This window comes from Siphateles boraxobius, unplaced genomic scaffold (genome assembly GCF_051911475.1).
Source record: "Siphateles boraxobius isolate OS27281-9 unplaced genomic scaffold, OSU_SipBor_1 21, whole genome shotgun sequence".
NCBI classification, from domain to species: domain Eukaryota; kingdom Metazoa; phylum Chordata; class Actinopteri; order Cypriniformes; family Leuciscidae; genus Siphateles; species Siphateles boraxobius.
In genome coordinates this window covers 296,470-315,473 of record NW_027508822.1, presented here as the reverse complement: position 1 = coordinate 315,473, position 19,004 = coordinate 296,470, and the positions used below count along the sequence as shown (strand labels likewise).

Sequence of the window (19,004 nt, the reverse complement as noted above, 5' to 3'; positions counted from 1 at the left end):
TTCCAAGCAGATACCAATCAAAACAACAAAATGTCCTGATGCTCACCGTGGCTGTAAGGAAACTACTTTGTTGCTCAGTACATAAAGATGAACTACTTACCGTGATCTCAGACTGTGTTTAAGTGTGTTTAAGTTTCTACACTGAATGGATCTTCATGTGTCGCTTCAGGTGACTTTTAAAATAGAAACTCGTCTCGCACTGATCACACGTGTGCGGCTTCTCTCTGCTGTGGATCCTCTCGTGTTTTTTCAGAGTTGATGACAGATTAAATCTCTTGTCACAGTGTGAACACTTGTAAGGTTTTTCTCCAGTGTGGATCCTCATGTGTTGATCCAGGTTGCGTTTAATAGCGAAACTGGTCCCGCACTGATCACATGTGTACGGCTTCTCTCCAGTGTGGATCCTCTCATGTGTTTTCAGATGGGCTGGCTGATTGAATCTCTTTTCACAGTGTGAACACTTGTAAGGTTTTTCTCCAGTGTGAATTCTCTCATGTGTTATCATTGTTGTTGACACACTGAATCTCTTGTCACAGTGTGAACACTTGTAAGGTTTTTCTCCAGTGTGGATCCTCATGTGCAGCTTTAGCTGAACTTTGACAGAGAAACTCTTCCCGCACTGATCACACGTGTGCGGCTTCTCTCCAGTATGGATCCTCTCATGTTTTTTCAGATTTGCTGACTGACTGAATCTCTTTTCACAGTGTGAACACTTGTAAGGTTTTTCTCCAGTGTGAATTCTCTGGTGCAGTTTTAAAAAGGCCAATGAAATAAAAGTCTTCCCACACTCATAGCACACATGATCCCTTACACCACAATGAATTTTCTCATGTCTATGTAAATATGGCAGCAGTGAAAAACTCTTTCCACACACAGAACATGAATGTTGCTTCTCCTTTGAATGAACTGTCAGGTGTGTCTTCAGGGCTGATGCGCAAAGAAACTGTTTCCCACACTGATCACATATGTAAGGCTTCTCTCCTGTGTGGATATTCCTGTGCCCTTTAAGTTGTACCAATTGTGTGAAACTCTTCCCGCATTGATCACATGTGTACGGTCTTTCTCCAGTGTGGATCCTCATGTGAACTTTAAGATTTTCTCTGTGTGAGAAACTCTTCCCACACTGAGTGCATGTGAACGGTTTATCTCCAGTGTGAACTCTCATGTGAATCTCTAGTTGTTGTTTGCTTGAGAATCTCTTTTCACAGCAATTGCAAGTGAAGAGCTTCTCTCCAGTGTGTCTCTTCATGTGAACAATGAGACCTTCTCTGTATGGAAACCTCTTCCCACACTGATCACATGTGAACGGCTTCTCTCCAGTATGAACTCTCATGTGTTTCTTAAGGTGAGATGATCGCAAGAAACTCTTCCCACATTGATGGCATACATATGGCTTCTCTCCAGTGTGAACACTCATGTGAAGCTCAAGACTTTGTTTGTATGTAAAGCTCTTCCCGCACTGATCACATGAGAACGGCTTCTCTCTGGTGTGGATTCTCATGTGAATCTCAAGACCTTGTTTATATACAAAACTCTTTCCACACTGAGTGCAGGTTGTAGATTTCTTGTCTTTTTTCTTTAAAGATGTCTTTTTAGTTTTTGAGCGACTCAACATTTTTTTCCCAGGTTTAACACTTTCCTCCTTCACTTCACTCAGTTCTTCACTCTCCTCCTTCACTTCACTCAGTTCTTCTCTCTCCTCCTTCACTTCACTCAGTTCTTCTCTCTCCTCCTTCACTTCTCTCAGTTCTTCTCTCTCCTCCTTCACTTCACTCAGTTCTTCACTCTCCTCCTCCACTTCACTCAGTTCTTCTCTCTCCTCCTTCACTTCTCTCAGTTCTTCTCTCTCCTCCTTCACTTCTCTCAGTTCTTCACTCTCCTCCTTCACTTCACTCAGTTCCTCTCTCTCCTCCTTCACTTCACTCAGTTCTTCACTCTCCTCCTTCACTTCACTGAGTTCTTCACTCTCCTCCTTCACTTCACTGAGTTCTTCACTCTCCTCCTTCACTTCACTCAGTTCTTCTCTCTCCTCCTTCACTTCACTCAATTCTTCACTCTCCTCCTTCACTTCACTCAGTTCTTCTCTCTCCTCCTTCACTTCACTCAGTTCTTCTCTCTCCTCCTTTACTTCCATGAGGTCTGAAATGAAAGGGGAAAAAAAGTAATTTTCTGTAAATCTTTCAGTTATTGAACATTATAGGCACATATCCCATGTTTCTGTAGTGAGAACTACAATTGTATTTGAACAACGACACAATTACCTAATGTAATATTAACATTAAATAATAGAGAATACTGCCATTATTATGGCACCAGCTTTTAGATTACCATTTAATTATTTTTTCTAAACTTCTTTATTAAAGGCACTAGACTTTTTCTTCCATTGGCTTCCATTTATACGCATGTAAATGTAGGACACCTGCATTTGTATCAAGTGAAGACTTGTGGCCGAGATTAATGCATCAGTTAAATTAAAAGACCAACTTAATTGCAGTCAAGTGGAGTAGATTGCGTATTTTTACATAAATGTATTATTTGTTATATGTTGAATTTATCTAAAGAAAAAAGATGCTGCAATGTGACATCAAATCATGAGTCATGACCTTTTCAGAAATTTCACATGCTCACAGTCGAGTGTGAACACAGGTTTAGCTTGTTTAAAACTAGTTAAAACTTTATTAGCATTATCTGTGTCCTACATATTTCACTCAACCCAGCTGTCAAAATGGCTGAAAAGCTAAATTCTAATTTCTTTGTTAAATATTAGCAAAATTCTAACTATAGTAAAATTATAAAAGCAATACTTAATGTTAAAGGAAAAAAAGTACTGTGATGTTTTCGTCAACAGGCCTTTTCCCACCATTTTTCAAATTAACAACGCAGCCGCACCACGCTGTGTACTGGATAAGCTAACAAAAACAAAACGTGCCAGTTATGTTAGGGGCGTGCGATATCACGACTTTTGTTTGTGGACAATAGGGCTGGGCGATATGGCCAAAAAAAATTATCACGATAATTTTTTTATATTAGTCGATTATGATAATTATCACGATGAATGTCAAATCTTTATTTCTTTCAAGTTTGAAGGCAGATTTGTGCTCCTAAGGGAAAGTTGTAGAAACCAGAGCGTTATTTGTGGTTTTAAACTACTCTTTATTGTCAGAACATATGACAAAGACTTGCCAAACAGGTGAACATTTCACACATCTGAGGTACAACATTCAAACATTTGTCATTTTTCCTTAAAATAAATATCTGAATAGAAAAATACATTTCTTAGTTTCTGCATGTGCTAATGGAGGATATTGTTGTCAAGTCTTGAAACAGGATTTTGTTGCCTGACTTTGATGGCACGTATCTTCAGCACAGTTTGCAGTGCAGGCTGCAATATTAATTAGGGGTGTGCATTGGCACTGCCCTCACAATTCGATTCGATTACGATTCACCAGGTAACGATTCGATTCAATTCGATTCTACGATGCATCACAATTCTACTGCACACAACAAGGCAAATTTTTCATCAGTCACGGGGCAATACAAGCAGTCAGATATCGAACAACAGATTTTATTGGCTGCTATGTGTGCATTATAACTCTCCTGTATCTTTAACATAAATGCCATTAAATTAAATAAAATTTAAATCCAAGATTTGGGTGCGTTTTTGATTGCCCGTCTATGGGCCTGTTCACATATCGCGTCTTTTGCGCGCTCAAGTTCGTTATTTCAAATGTAGGCGCGCGGTATGCACGCTCATAATGGAAGCGAGGCGGTCGCGGTGCGACGCGCTCGTTTTTTCCAAGTGCGTCCGCGCCGCATCGAGATAAAAAACATCTCAACTTTTAAGAATGCCACAAGTGCACCGTAGGTCACGTGAAAAGAACGGTTTGCTATTACGGAGAGCGCAGCTGATGGTTGCTTAGCAACGACAGACGCCTCCGGAGTGCAAACGCCCTAGCGCTTTGGAAAAAGGAGAACGCGGCGCGCCTAGCGTTTTTAGGCGGTATATGTGAATGGCGCCATATCGCGGTCATCTCCCTCCGCCTCAGCCATCTTTATTGTTGTTATTATGCACCCGGAAGTAATTGAAACTTCAAAACTTTATTGTCCAAGGCCAGCAAATAAACAGTGAGATAATCGATTATGGCACTTTGCCGCATCGATGCTGAATCGTGCATTTCCCGCATTGCGATGCATCGCCGAATCGATTATTGTTGACACCACTAATAATATTACATGTTTTGTCTCGAAACGCATATTTGACAGTGAGTTGACAGTAAATCTGCATCCTAACTCAAGCTAATACTACTATGTTAAATTTATGTTCGTTAACAAAAACAGTAACATCTGTTAAAAAAAATTTAATGACCACATTTTTATTTGGTAAAATGTAATATTCCGACTGTTTGAGTTTTATCAAAGTTAACCATTGGTCATCCAGTATCATACATTTAGATCATGATAACCACAGATAAAGCCAGGCATAGCCTATAGCACCTCTCATCATGGCAAAATGTAACTTTATGGTTTCTATGGTATTTGTATGAAAAACAGTAGCCTAAATACATTATTAAATACTGTAATTATATTCCTTTATTCATTTAATACATCGTCTACATTAATAATATAATACAATTCAATTCAATATGTATATCCCAATTTTCATGGTGCAGTTAATATTACTAGGCTAGCGTTACAGTAAATCCATGGTAAATGGATTCATTATCAATTCAGATTCTGACTTTATCGTTGCGCAGTGTTTCTCCTGTTTGTCAGCGCTGTTTCATCTGCCTTTAAACTGGTTTATATCACTGATACATTTGTGTTCTTCGCTGAATTCAAGCGCTTCTCACTGGATCTCGTGAGCGAAACCGATCAGAGTAAACGCGTCTGCTCTAGTGAGCTCGCGCTGCGCTGCCGTTTGGACACGATATGTTCTGCTATTTATTGTGATAACGATATTAATGACAATATAAATATGGTACCATTCGCCACTGTTTTTGGCTACAAGTGAGCAGGTTTAGAAACACAAGCAGTGATCTAAAGTAAAACTTTGCCATCATCAAATATATCAATCCTATAATATATCAATAACATAAAAGAATAACAAAAACAGTAAAAATCCAAACACCAGCCCTTGCAGAAATGGAAAAAAATGCAGAGCAGATAATGTTTAAATAGTGTAAATGTGCTGAAAAACATCACACAATAATAAACAGTAATAAATTACAAGTTACAATTACAAGTTTGAAATGTAAAAAAAAACAAAAACAATAATACTGTACAATAATACTGATAATATAATAATACTACTACTAATAACAATATAGACCGCACTAAGGATTGATGAGCTGCTGGGTTCATGAATATTAATCACGTCTGCGTTCGCGCATTAGTTTCTGCTTGAATTCTGCCAATTAAAAATAAAATAATTTCATTTTTACAGGAAAATAAAATAATGAATATCGTTTACATGTAGCACGTCAATTCTGCGTAGTATAAGACTCTCTCGCTCTTTCTTTAAGTGTGTGAGAAACAATAGCGCTCTCCGCAAAGCGACAGCCAGAAGTGCGCCTCACACTAGCGTTTACGTGCATCACATACACTGTGCATTAATTGAGATTAACTGAAAATATATCTGTTTACCAGTCCCAGATTGTAGAGGTAGTCCCTCGATTAGAGACAAACTCAAGCCTCAGCTTCATGTCCACTAGGTAATAATATATCGCCCATCCCTACTGAAGGTCCCAATCTGGTTTTGCTTAAGTTTCTCAAAGCTCCCTTTACTCACCATTTGTTGAAAACAAACAAAAAAACATTCTGTACCATTTCATAGTTTAGGCTAACTGTTTATCTAAATGTGATGAAGTGCTTGAATGTTTCTAACATGAATGTTCTTCAGCATCATGAATGAATGAAGAATAAACACCAACCTCTTTGTTCTTCAGGATCTTCAGTGTGTTTCATTCTGCAGGTTCTGGATCACTCGTGTTCTCACTGTCCTCTTTAATAAACTCAGTCTTTGCAGATTTCAGCTCTTCCTGATGCTTTCATGCTCGTCTTCACTTGTAGCTAATGGGAACTTACAGCATTTCTTGGATAATTACAGTGGGAGGAGCTTCGCTGATGATGAATTGCAGTGGGAGGAGCTTCGCTGATGATGAATTGCTGTGGGAGGAGCTTCACTGATGATGTGATTGTTGTGGGAGGAGCTTCACTGATGATGAATTGCTGTGGGAGGAGCTGATCTGTCAAAAAATCAGTTAACATCAAAGCATTTATGTCTGTCTTTCTGAAATAAAGTAACTGATGCAAATGCATAACTTATTTTATGGCTAACTAGAACACTCTCCTGCTTTTCCATTACAATATAGGCAGATATCTAGAAATAAAAAAGAATATAAACATTGTAATGCAATGTCTTCCATATATATATATATAACAGTTGAAAGCATGGACACAGAAATAAACATATTTGTGAGCAACAAATAGGGCCTACAGTCGGTTGACACCAATGAAATAAATAAGTGTCGATTTACAGATCTGAAGACATCAGCATAATAAATGAGGTGAAAACAGGAACTATTATCATGAAATGAAGTGTTTTCAGCAGATCTGTTAATATTGATGAGTCTCAGACTATCAACGCTCATTCAACAAGACATTCAGGATCATCAGAAGATCATCTCACTTTATTCTGAGTGTTTGCTGTTAGAAACACATTATCTGAGTCAGGATATATGATAAAATCTTGTAAAACTGCTCAATTTAAAGAAAATAGGCTACTGTTGCTTCTCACAACATGACAAGGATAAAACACACACACACATATATATATATATATATATATATATATATATATATATATATATATATATATACACATACACACACACACAAACACTAATGGCATTCATCTTAATTAACCACCTCATCTAAATAACTACAGCAGCATAATGTCAATATCTAAAATTTATTTCGATTTTCTAGTAACTACATTCATTGCACTAATGCTATTCAAGATTGACTATGATTCTAAAAACTCATTATAAGCTCAATGTGAAGTTTTTTAGCCGTATCTGCTCCTGTATATATTTTAACAATGTGAAATAAGTAACACATTTGATTTGTAAAGGATAAAATAAAACGGCAGCAGCATCAATTCCCCTCACAGTTCTCAAACTTTAACTCTTGACTTAACATTCAGTAACAGTTCTCACTCCAAACATCGAGACAAACACACAAACGAACACACACTCGCTCAGGTCTGAATGAACTCCACATATTCTCCTCATGCTCGCTGCTGCTGCACTAAATGTGTATTTCAGGAGGAAGACGCCAGAAAAGACGCACAAGTATCGCTGTGATCGATTAAAACAATACAGAAATGAGTCTGTCGCTTAATCAAACTGTTTAAAGTGTGTGTGATGGTTGTGTTAAGATGAGAAATATCGTGAACTGCTCTCCTCACCTCCTCAGAAGACTCTTCTTCTTCTTCTTCTTCTTCTTCTTCTTCTTCTTCTTCTTCTTCTTCTTTATTGGCGGCTAGAATTAGCGCCATCTATTGTGAGTTTTGGATCAGAGACTAATTTTATTCATTTTTTTTTGTGATGCATGATAACGAGGAAGCGAGCACTTTTTTTAATTGCAAAAAGTACAGAGATGACATGTTTATTATATACAACTTTTCACACAAAATGTATTAATGTGTTCAATGTCATCAGAATACAAATGAGAAAAGAGTTAACGGCGATTATCTGAAAAGACAAAGACAAAAAAGAAGATAGAGAGAAATAACACAAACTATACATCAATTACATTGATTGCACATATTCAAAATTCTTACAAATACTTGCTTTTTTGATATTTACTGAAGATGTAGGCAGGGATTAAAGTGAAAAAAATTCTTCTGACTGAATTTTTTTTCAGGCCAAGTCATATTCCTGTAACTTTATTTAAATAGTCGAGACTAGCGTTTTAAGGGGAGATGTTTTAAACCGCTTTAATATTTTGCGTATTTTAAAAGCTATTTTAATCTATGAAAAAAAATTAATTAGCTTGACAAATAATCCACCATCTACATAACTCTTCAGTGCATGTTTTTATTTATCTTATAAGACCAAACAATGCTAAACTATATTCATATATAGTTTGTTCCATGGCAAATCGTTTTGGCTGAGGGCAAATTGAAGTTTCATAGCTTTATATATTTAGGCTATTTAACTTTAACTTTGTAGCCTATTAGAGAGCTGACTTATGTTTGACTGAATTGTTTGATTTATTTCTCATTGTATAGCTTCTTATAGCCTACCTATTAGGCTACTTATACTTTTATACTGGATATTAGTGATCATTAAAACTGACATTTAACAAAAAGAATGTCTCTTTTTGATAAATGTCAGTTTTAATGATCAATAATATCCAGTATAAAAGTATAAGTAGCCGGCACACGACCGACCTTCAACGTTGAAATATGGTTTAAATAATTACAGTGGTTGTTTCAATGTTGAAACTACGTTGAAATAATGTTTAATGCTAAATGGTTGAAAAAGGGTAAAAAAAACAGTTATAAATCAACTTTTTTTGATTTATCACATTCTTTTACGAAATCTATATGTTGAATCAATTAATGTATACAGAATAAATAATTTCTGCCTTTTAAATTATTATTAAGATCATTATTATTATTTTATTATCATTTTACATTTTTATCATGAACCTTCTGATATAAATACTGAAATAAATAAATACCGCCCAGAATGTGACATCGTGAAAAACCTTTATGGAAAACAATATCCAATCGAGTTAATTTTATTTTTTAAATATGATTCACAATATTATCACGATTCTTTTTCATGTTAGTTTTACTGTTTTGCAAGTTGTCTGAGCAAATAATAGTTTAATTAGACTAATGTTGGGCGAAATGCTTTCATAACATCCTATCGTCAGAATTATATCATCTTTAACAATTATAGAGACATCAGAGGCAGTGGTAAATTCCAGAAAATTAGCAGTCTTTGTAACATGTTTCAACAATGCATTTCTAACATTTATGCGTTTACAATTCACAAATTCTCAAAATTTACTTTACACAGACTTTAACAAAACTAGAAGTAATTAAATTTTAATCGACCGGTTTTTACAATCCCATTCCCACTGTGGGAAAGATTAATCAGCCCAAAATATTATATATATTTTTAGACAATTTTCGAAATAGTTTTATCAGTGTCCTGTACTTTCTAGTTATGACATTTGAAATTCATACTTTTTTTTTATTTTTTTAGATGGCGTACCATAAAAAATGGAGACGGCAAAATGCTGAATTGCTTGCAATGGCGCTTTCTAGTAGTGACTCGGAGGATCATTCTTTTGTTTCTGCCCGGGCTGGTGTTTGTGCGACCATCAATTCTGAGAACCTTCTGAGAGAAGATTGTGCAGGAAGTACTGCTGACAATCATCTTGAGAATCTTGATCTGGATGACCAGCTGTACAGCAGTGAAAGTGATGACACTGAAACAGGCTCCTCTTCAGATGAAATCAGTGACTTAAGGAGTGATTTGGCGAAATGGGCGGTTCGGAACAAAACAACACGGACATCTGTAAATGAGCTCATCCTTCTGTGTTGAGAAAACACGGACATCGGCTGCCTAAGGATGCCAGAACACTTTTGGGGACGCCTCGCCATGTAGATGCACAGAATTTGTGTGGTGGTCAATATATGTATTTCGGTCTTGAGTCTGGGCTTCTGAAAATATGTTCACAGTACCCAGAGAAAATCATGTCGAGAGAAAATCATGTCCTTCTCAATTTTAACATTGATGGGTTGCCATTGTTCAAATCATCTAATGTCCAGATTTGGCCAATTCTGTGTAGTTTGAAGAGGTTTCAGCCATTTGTCGTTGCCGTGTTTTGTGGAAATGGAAAACCAAATTCGGTGAGGGATTTCATGTCGGAATTTCTTGAAGAGCTCACTAGGCTTCAGCATGATGGAATTTCATTCAAAGGTGAAACCTTAAATATCAAGGTCAATGCTTTCATCTGTGATACTTGGGGGTACTTTCCATAAGATCATCGCTCAATGCAAATCAAACCAGCTATTAGGCTAACTGAAATAACACCATGCCAATCTCTATGTATGGTGTAAGGGAATGTGATGATGTGGGATATTTTAGTTCCAAAGGCCAAGGGAACTTTATCAGGATGCATATTATCCTGGATCCATGAAATAACTGGCCTTTAAAAATAAAAATATGCCTGCCTCTATGGGAATTTAACATAGGGGTGTCCTGACTTATGCACCCTGTATTTTAAGGAAGAACATTTATTTTTTTATGATACATTATTCATTCACAAAGTAAATTGGTGTCCTTAAAGGTTGGATTTTTCCTCATTTTTCTAATTAAGGCATTAAGATCAATTTCCAAAAGATGATATTTTTTATTCCTCTTTTTAGGCAACTTTAGCATGGGTCTCCTAACTTATTCACATCACTGTATCATTGATATAGAGATGCATTTAGATGCACTGGATGTCTTTAGTCATGTCCTTCATTGATTCAGTTTATTTTTTTAAAGTGTATTTATTTGCACTTTATTAAAAATATATTTTAACTGTGTGCTGGAAATGATCATTGTAACAATGCATTGAAAGTATACTTTAAAAATACATTATAGTATACAATAGTATTTTGTACAAATTATAGCTAAGTATTATTTGTCTATTAATGTGCATTTAGCCACGATAGCCTCTTGGACAAGTGCAAGTACATGTAGCGCTGGTGTGCTTAGGGAGACTTGAGTTTGAGTCCTGTCCTAATAAAAGGCAAAACACCAGAAAAAAAAAAAAATATATATATATATATATACAGTTTTAAAATATAACTAACTATATATATATATATATATATATATATATATATATATATATATATATATATATATATATATATATATATATATATATATAAATACACTCATGTTATTAAAATAAGTTTTGTGTGTGCTCTTTAACGGTCACATGATGGTCACACACATCTTAAAGATACAATTTCTTCCACAAAAGCAATGCATCAGATTGTGTATGATATTGAGTTTTTTGATGGTGTTCATTGTAGAATCTGAAGTTCAGCTGAATCCAGTCAAACTGGAGGTAGAATAGCAGAAGAGACGAGAGCAGTTTCCTTATACACTCCATCTAAACAAGACAGTGAGGAAATTAGCATTAATTAATACTACTATTACTAAAAAAATGCATGTTCATTGTGGATCACTTTTATCCCACATTTTTAGAAACAACAAAAACTCTCTGAAAGTGTCACTCACAATCTAAAAAGAGATGTGTTAAAAATGACGTGTTAGTTTTAACACATTTAGTTAGTGTGCTCAGGGACAACACATGTTGTGTCAAATTTAACAATAAATGTGTAAGTCATTTTAAAACACAAATTATGTCAGGTAATTACATACTCAAATGTAATTTTAAAATAAAGCAAAACGGGCAGATGTAAAAATATTAACCATTTAATTAATAGTCGAGTACAGAATGCATGTGCACACAAAGTACAAGACAACGTTTCAAGCTCAATGACTGGACAGACTCACTGTACTAGACATTATTCAATTATTTACACTTCAACCTCTAATTAATAATGCTGCTTTTGAGAAAAGTTCATGAAGAGATACCAGTTAACCGAGTTTGCACTTTGAATTAAATTAAAATGTGGCAACTGACAAAATATTGCATATAAATAACTTATTTTTCTCAGGCCTGTTTGTTTGAGAACATTAACACGATGCACATTGATGGCAAGTTTCTACATAAAATCCATTTTCACAGTTAATTAGGGATGTTTTAAAGGAATAACCACATCTACTTTTAAATCCAATCTGGGTTTATATTTTAGTAAAAAAAAAAGTCTAATGTCTGAATTGCACAGACTGATCTCATGAAATGGCGTATGTATGACACGCCAATTCGTATTTCCATTTTTGGCGTGCTATCAACACGCATAACCGCTTTTCAGCGTGTTTATCAACGCCTTTGACTTAACGTTATATTACTGTATTATGTATATATAGATATATGACCTACCCCAACCCCGTCCCTAAACCTACCAGTCACTGGGGTTAATACCATTTATGAGTGTTCTCCTACCATCTTAGGAAAAAAAGATCGCTCCACAGATGTAGATATAGATTTTGCTTCGTTTTGCCTGGACATTTAATGTCGTACACATACACGCGGTATCACTCGGACATTTAATGGCGTAGACATACACGCAAAAGATTTCGGCGTGGACATACACGCGGATAGCTCAAAATGCGTATAGATAACACGCCACGTGACTTGAAAGTGGCGTGTATGTTTACGCAAAGTCATGATGTCATGTTGGAATTGCAAGGTGTCAGGTCTGATGATAAAAAGCAACGCATGGGCGAATGGAAATGTTATGGAAATGTCAGATGAGGGATGATATTAGGGGTGTGAACCTACACTGGTTTAACGATTCGGTTCAATTATGATTATGTCATCGATTCAGTTCATTTCAATATCACGATGCATCACGACGATTACTTCAAAAGTGATGTGTGTGTATGTGTGTCCGTCGCCAAGTCCGCCGTTGAAGGAGACGATCATCCATTTAAAATCACGTGTAACAACACAGAATAATTGTAATTTGACCATCGGGTGCGAATACTTAAATCAGAGAGCATTATTGGGGCGGGTGGATGATTTGTTTTTGTCTGCGGATTCTTACTCTAAAGCAGTCAGTCTCTGCCAGGTGTTCACCGTTAACAGCTTGCGGTGAAAACGGCTAACGTGGTTTATCAAGTTAGTGGTATTACCTCCTGCATATTCTATTTGTCCATACTCTAGGAATCTACAACCCGGAACTGATCATATAAGCTTCTTTAATTTTATTGTCATTTCATTACTTTTTGTTTAAAGATTTACTTTGCAGATTTGCTATATTACTTTGACTTACTGTACTGGATTATTTCAATTTATTTTCATTTTCATGTTCATGCTTTGTTCCGTTTATGATTTCTGATCTACCGAAAACAAACAATTCATATAAAAATATAAAGATTTCATTCTGGTCTTTATTATACTATACTTTATACTGGGCCTCGAGTGAGTTCACTAGTGATATAGCGTACGCTTCTGTTGTTGTACGTACCACACATCACACACATGACCAGCGTCGACCAATAGCGAGCCTACGTGTGACGTAGCTCTACGCTATTACACTAAGTTAACTGACTCCAGGCCCACAGAGAAGGAAATGAATAGTTGAAATAAAGTCGTTATTTTTGTTTGTTTTTGCGCACAAAAAGTATTCTCGTCGCTTGATAAACTTAAGATTGAGCCACTGTAGACACTTGGACTATTTTAACGATGTCTTTAATAACTTTTCGAGGCCAGCAAGTTCAATCCCTGAAGAAGCCTATGGACTAGTATGGAGGAGTGATCCAGCTCTCAGATTTCATCAAAAATATCTTAATTTGTGTTCCGAAGATGAACAAAGGTCTTACGGGGTTGGAACAACATGAGGGTGAGTAAATACTAGAGATCGACCGATTCATCGGTTTTGCCGATTAATCGGCACCGATAGTTGATTGGTGTAACTATCGTTATCGGTAAAAATCCACACCGATATTTTTTAGAAGACAAATGACAAACTATCACTAGCTGAGTTGTTTACGTTGGCACGTGAGGCTGCGTGCAGCAAGGAGAGAACACGCAGCACAGAGGGCGCTGACACTTCAGACGCGCATTTAAAACCCCGACAGCGAAACGGTATGAATACATAACACTAAAGTATATTGCCATATCATTATAAAGTAATTAATTTGTTGACTGGATGCTGCATCAGCAGAGAAAGAACAGAAGTATGTTTGGCGTCGAGGCTGAGAGGACTCGAACATTAGTACCTCAGTCAAGTGGTTCAAACAATGTGACAAAAACACACGCAGACCTGACCCAAATGTTTTATGTTGCAATTGTTACCATCTATTTGGATTATTTTATATCCAGCTGGTCACTTTTATGCATTCATTAGCCGACGAAGTTGCATATTTAAAACTAGTGACGTGCTTTCTCAACATTGATATGTTCATGTAAGTTAGCCGACAGAAACATAAACAAATCAGAAATGCGTTCGATTTAAGTTCTTTTTTTTATCACTACAATACATCTTGTTATTTTGATTAGATAATCATCGAGTGTTCTAAAATAGAAGTGAGAGACTATACATAGGCTATATTACGTATACGTAATATAGGTCTTTATCAAATTTTAATGGCCATCTTTAAGAATGACTCTTTTGAATTATATGAAATGATAACACTTTACAATAAGATTCCATTTTTAGCATTAACTAAGGTTAATAAAAGTTGTATTGTTAGTTTGTTAATTTCAACATTTACTAATGCATTTGAAATGGAGTTTTAATTCTTATTTTATCTGTTATTCCCTTAGTTAATGTACTATGAACTAGCATGAATGATAAAGGTTCAATTGTATTGCTCATATTAACACATGCAGTCAAAACGTATATTGCATAATGCATATAGTTCATGAAAGCTAGCTTATACATCCTTGTTAAGAAATGCGACTTGCAAAGTGTTACCTTTACGTATGTTTCTAGGTTATAGCTAACGAAACTTGTAATATTTTAATGTTTAAATTATTTTCTGTACAGAGTTCTTTCTGTAGAACTTCTTATTATAATATATTCATATTTATATATTTATTTAATTTAGCACATTTCAGTTTAGCACTGTTTCACTTGTGAGTGTTATGCTTGTTTTTAATCCAGTATCCATTTTAAAAAATATCGGTTGAATTATCGGTTATCGGCATTTACAGTCAAACCTAAATATTGGTATCTGTAAAATCCACTATCGGTCGACCTGTAGTAAATACTGACAGAATTTTCATTTTTGGGTGAACTATCCCTTTAATCCTGCATTTCTATGATTCTGCCAATGATATTAAACGAGATAACGCGCTAGGGGTGGAACGGATCACACTAGATTCTGTTCTGCGGCTAGACACGCATGTGATTCTTGGGTTAACTTCTAAATATAACCATCATAGAATGAAGGTTTATCATTTGGACATTTATTGTCTTGCCAATTTACACATTCAAACAATTTTAAATCGCAGAAGAGACGAAAACCGGGACGTTATCTGTGCGCGTTATCTGTGCGAACACCCCCCAGCCACACACACTCGAAACGTACAGAGAGAGAGACGCATGTCAGACAGCGCTCGAATACATTATTGATTCCTCTTTCGCGTTTCCTTGCCCTCGAACGGACACATTAACAGAAAATTGTCAAAATACCTGTCTAAATGGCCGTCTCAACAAGTATTCTCTCGTTTATGTCATAAATGAACAGATGAGAAAGAATTAGATGTTTGTCAAAAAAAATCCGGTCAGTGCAGTCGGTCTTAAACTTGCCTTGCCTAAAGTGACAGCACACAATTAATATGTAATATATATATATATATATATATATATATATATATATACACTCACCTAAAGGATTATTAGGAACACCATATTGATACTGTGTTTGACCCCCTTTCGCCTTCAGAACTACCTTAATTCTACATGGTATTGATTCAACAAGGTGCTGAAAGCATTCTTTAGAAATGTTGGCCCATATTGATTGGATAGCATCTTGCAGTTGATGGAGATTTGTGGGATGCACATCCAGGGCACTAAGCTCCTGTTCTATCCCATTCCAAAGATGCTCTATTGGGTTGAGATCTGGTGACTGTGGGGGCCATTTTAGGACAGTGAACTCATGTTCAAGAAACCAATTTGAAATGATTCGAGCTTTGTGACATGGTGCATTATCCTGCTGGAAGTAGCCATCAGAGGATGGGTACATGGTGGCCATAAAGGGATGGACATGGTCAGAAACAATGCCCAATTGGCACTAAGGGGCCTAAAGTGTGACAAGAAAACATCCCCCACACCATTACACCATCACCACCAGCCTGCACAGTGATAACAAGGCATGATGGATCCATGTTCTCATTCTGTTTACGCCAAATTCTGACTCTAGCATCTGAATGTCTCAACAGAAATCGAGATTTTTCCAGTCTTCAACTGTCCAATTTTGGTGAGCTCTTGCCAATTGTAGCCTCTTTTTCCTATTTGTAGTGGAGATGAGTGGTACCCGGTGGGGTCTTCTGCTGTTGTAGGCCATCCGCCTCAAGGTTGTGCGTGTTGTGGCTTCACAAATGCTTTGCTGCATACCTCGGTTGTAACGAGTGGTTATTTCAGTCAAAGTTGCTCTTCTATCAGCTTGAATCAGTCGGCCCATTCTCCTCTGACCTCTAGCATCAACAAGGCATTTTCGCCCACAGGACTGCCGCATATTGGATGTTTTTCCCTTTTCACACCATTCTTTTTAAACCCTAGAAATGATTGTGCATGAAAATCCCAGTAACTGAGCAGATTGTGAAATACTCAGACCGGCCCGTCTGGCACCAACAACCATGCCACGCTCAAAATTGCTTAAATCACCTTTCTTTCCCATTCTGACATTCAGTTTGGAGTTCAGGAGATTGTCTTGACCAGGACCACACCCCTAAATGCATTGAAGCAACTGCCATGTGATTAGTTGATTAGATAATTGCATTAATGAGAAATTTAACAGGTGTTCCTAATAATCCTTTAGGTGAGGGCATATATATATATATATATATATATATATATATATATATATATATATATATATATATATATACACAGTTTTCCGTGATGAAAGTATATGAGATGAAACTATATTTCATTGATACAGTGAACAAATAGTGTTATTTTACATTTAGGCTTAATTATTAATTTCTGTACCTGAATACTACTGTTAGACTTAGTAAACTTTGTTTTTTAGTATTCATCTCTGCTTGTAATTTGTGTATTTGTTCTTATTTTATTAATGACTTTTCACTTGTTTTAAATAATGTTTGAACTTTATCAGTTCGGCTATTTAATGTAGCTATCGAAAAACTTCAAGTGAGCTTTAAGATATAAATGAAGAGCAAAGTTATTATAAAACTTCTCAATTAAAAACTTATCTTAACCTACAGTATGAGATGGTTAAAAACAAAACTGCTAAATCACAAAGTATCGGCGGCTAGACAAAACAAACGTCTATAAAAGCAATTAAAAAACTATTCAACGCAACATCATACCCAAAAATGTTGATAGGCTAGTGTTTCTTGCTAAGAATCTTTAATAGGTCTAGCCTGGCATAATACCTTTGAATGTTGTCAACGCTTAATTGTCATTTTTATTTATTTAAATACTACATTATTTTTGTTCACTGCATTTGTTTAAATTTGACTGAAGCAGAGTATTATGTATTATTTTTTTCTATCTTGTTTGGTAACCTAATGTTCAGGGTTTGTAGGTCTTTAAAATAATAAAGCTTTTCAGAATCGTGAGAGAATCTTTATTCCAAGCAAAAAAATGTGTTTCTCATTTTAGCCAGAATTGTGCAGCTCTACTCAGCACATGAAAATAAACTACTTACCATGATCTCAGACTTTGTTTAAGTGTTTCTCCACTGTGTGGATCTTCATGTGTCGCTTCAGTTGAGTTTTAATAAAGAAACACTCTCCGCACTGATCACACGTGTGCGGCTTCTCTCTGCTGTGGATCCTCTCGTGTTTTTTCAGATCTGTCGACTGACTGAATCTCTTGTCACAGTGTGAACACTTGTACGGTTTTTCTCCAGTATGAATTCTCTGGTGTAGTTTTAACTTGTTTGCTGTTGTAAAAGTCTTCCCACACTCAAAACACACATACTCTCTTACATCAGTATAACTTTTCTCATGTCTATGTAAAGTTTGCAGCAGTGAAAAACTCTTTCCACACACAATGTTGCTTCTCCTTCGTATGAACTGTCAGGTGTTTCTTCAGGTTTGATGCACAGAGAAATGTTTTGCATTGATCACATGTGAACGGCTTCTCTACAGTGTGGATCCTCTCATGTGTTTTCAGAGATGATAAGTGACTGAATCTCTTGTCACAGTGTGAACACTTGTAAGGTTTTTCTCCAGTGTGAATTCTCTGGTGCGGTTTTAAACTGTCCGCTGAAGTAAAAGTCTTCCCACACTCAAAGCACATGTACTCTCTCACACCAGTGTGTGTTTTCTCATGTCTATGTAAAGTTTGCCGCAGTGAAAAAGTCTTTCCACACACAGAACATGAATACGGCTTCTCCTTCGTATGAACTATCAGGTGTGTCTTCAGGTCTGATGCACTAAGAAATGTTTTGCCGCATTGATCACATGTGAACGGCTTCTCTCCCGTGTGGATCCTCATGTGAATTTTAAGACTTTGTTTGTTTGAAAATCTCTTTTCACATTGATAACATATGAACGGCTTCTCTCTGGTGTGGATCCTCATGTGAACTTTAAGGTGGTCTGGTTGACTGAAACTCTTCCCACACTGATGGCATACATGCAGCTTGTCTCTGATGTGAATCTCAAGACTACATTTGCTTGTAAAACTCTTCCCACACTGATTGCAGGTGAAAGATTTATTGGCTCTTTTCTTTAAAAAAATATTTTTAGTCTTTGAGAGACTCAAAGGTTTTTCTCCAGGTTGGACATGATGTTCCTCCTTCACTTCACTCAGTTCTTCTCTCTCCTCCTTCACTTCACTCAGTTCTTCACTCTCCTCCTTCACTTCACTCAGTTCTTCTCTCTCCTCCTTCACTTCACTCAGTTCTTCTCTCTCCTCCTTCACTTCACTCAGTTCTTCTCTCTCCTCCTTCACTTCTCTCAGTTCTTCACTCTCCTCCTTCACTTCACTCAGTTCTTCACTCTCCTCCTTCACTTCTCTCAGTTCTTCTCTCTCCTCCTTCTCTTCACTCAGTTCTTCACTCTCCTCCTTCACTTCACTCAGTTCTTCTCTCTCCTCCTTCTCTTCACTCAGTTCTTCTCTCTCCTCCTTCACTTCACTCAGTTCTTCACTCTCC

General features: G+C 36.4%; 1 protein-coding gene and 1 pseudogene across 2 annotated transcripts in view; both read right to left on the bottom strand.

The window, feature by feature from the left end:
• Positions 1 to 19,004, bottom strand: part of LOC143746052 (uncharacterized) — a 257,996-nt pseudogene that overhangs the window by 18,787 nt on the left and 220,205 nt on the right. Inside the window, exons 2-4 of the transcript XR_013206424.1 lie at positions 17,566 to 18,933; positions 5,931 to 5,970; positions 101 to 2,139 (exon numbers count right to left, since the gene is read on the bottom strand). The product of XR_013206424.1 is annotated as an uncharacterized LOC143746052 (transcript). The remainder of the gene's footprint in view (positions 1 to 100; positions 2,140 to 5,930; positions 5,971 to 17,565; positions 18,934 to 19,004) is intronic.
• Positions 1 to 19,004, bottom strand: part of LOC143746091 (uncharacterized) — a 606,033-nt gene that overhangs the window by 580,877 nt on the left and 6,152 nt on the right. The gene's annotated exons all lie outside the window — the stretch shown is intronic.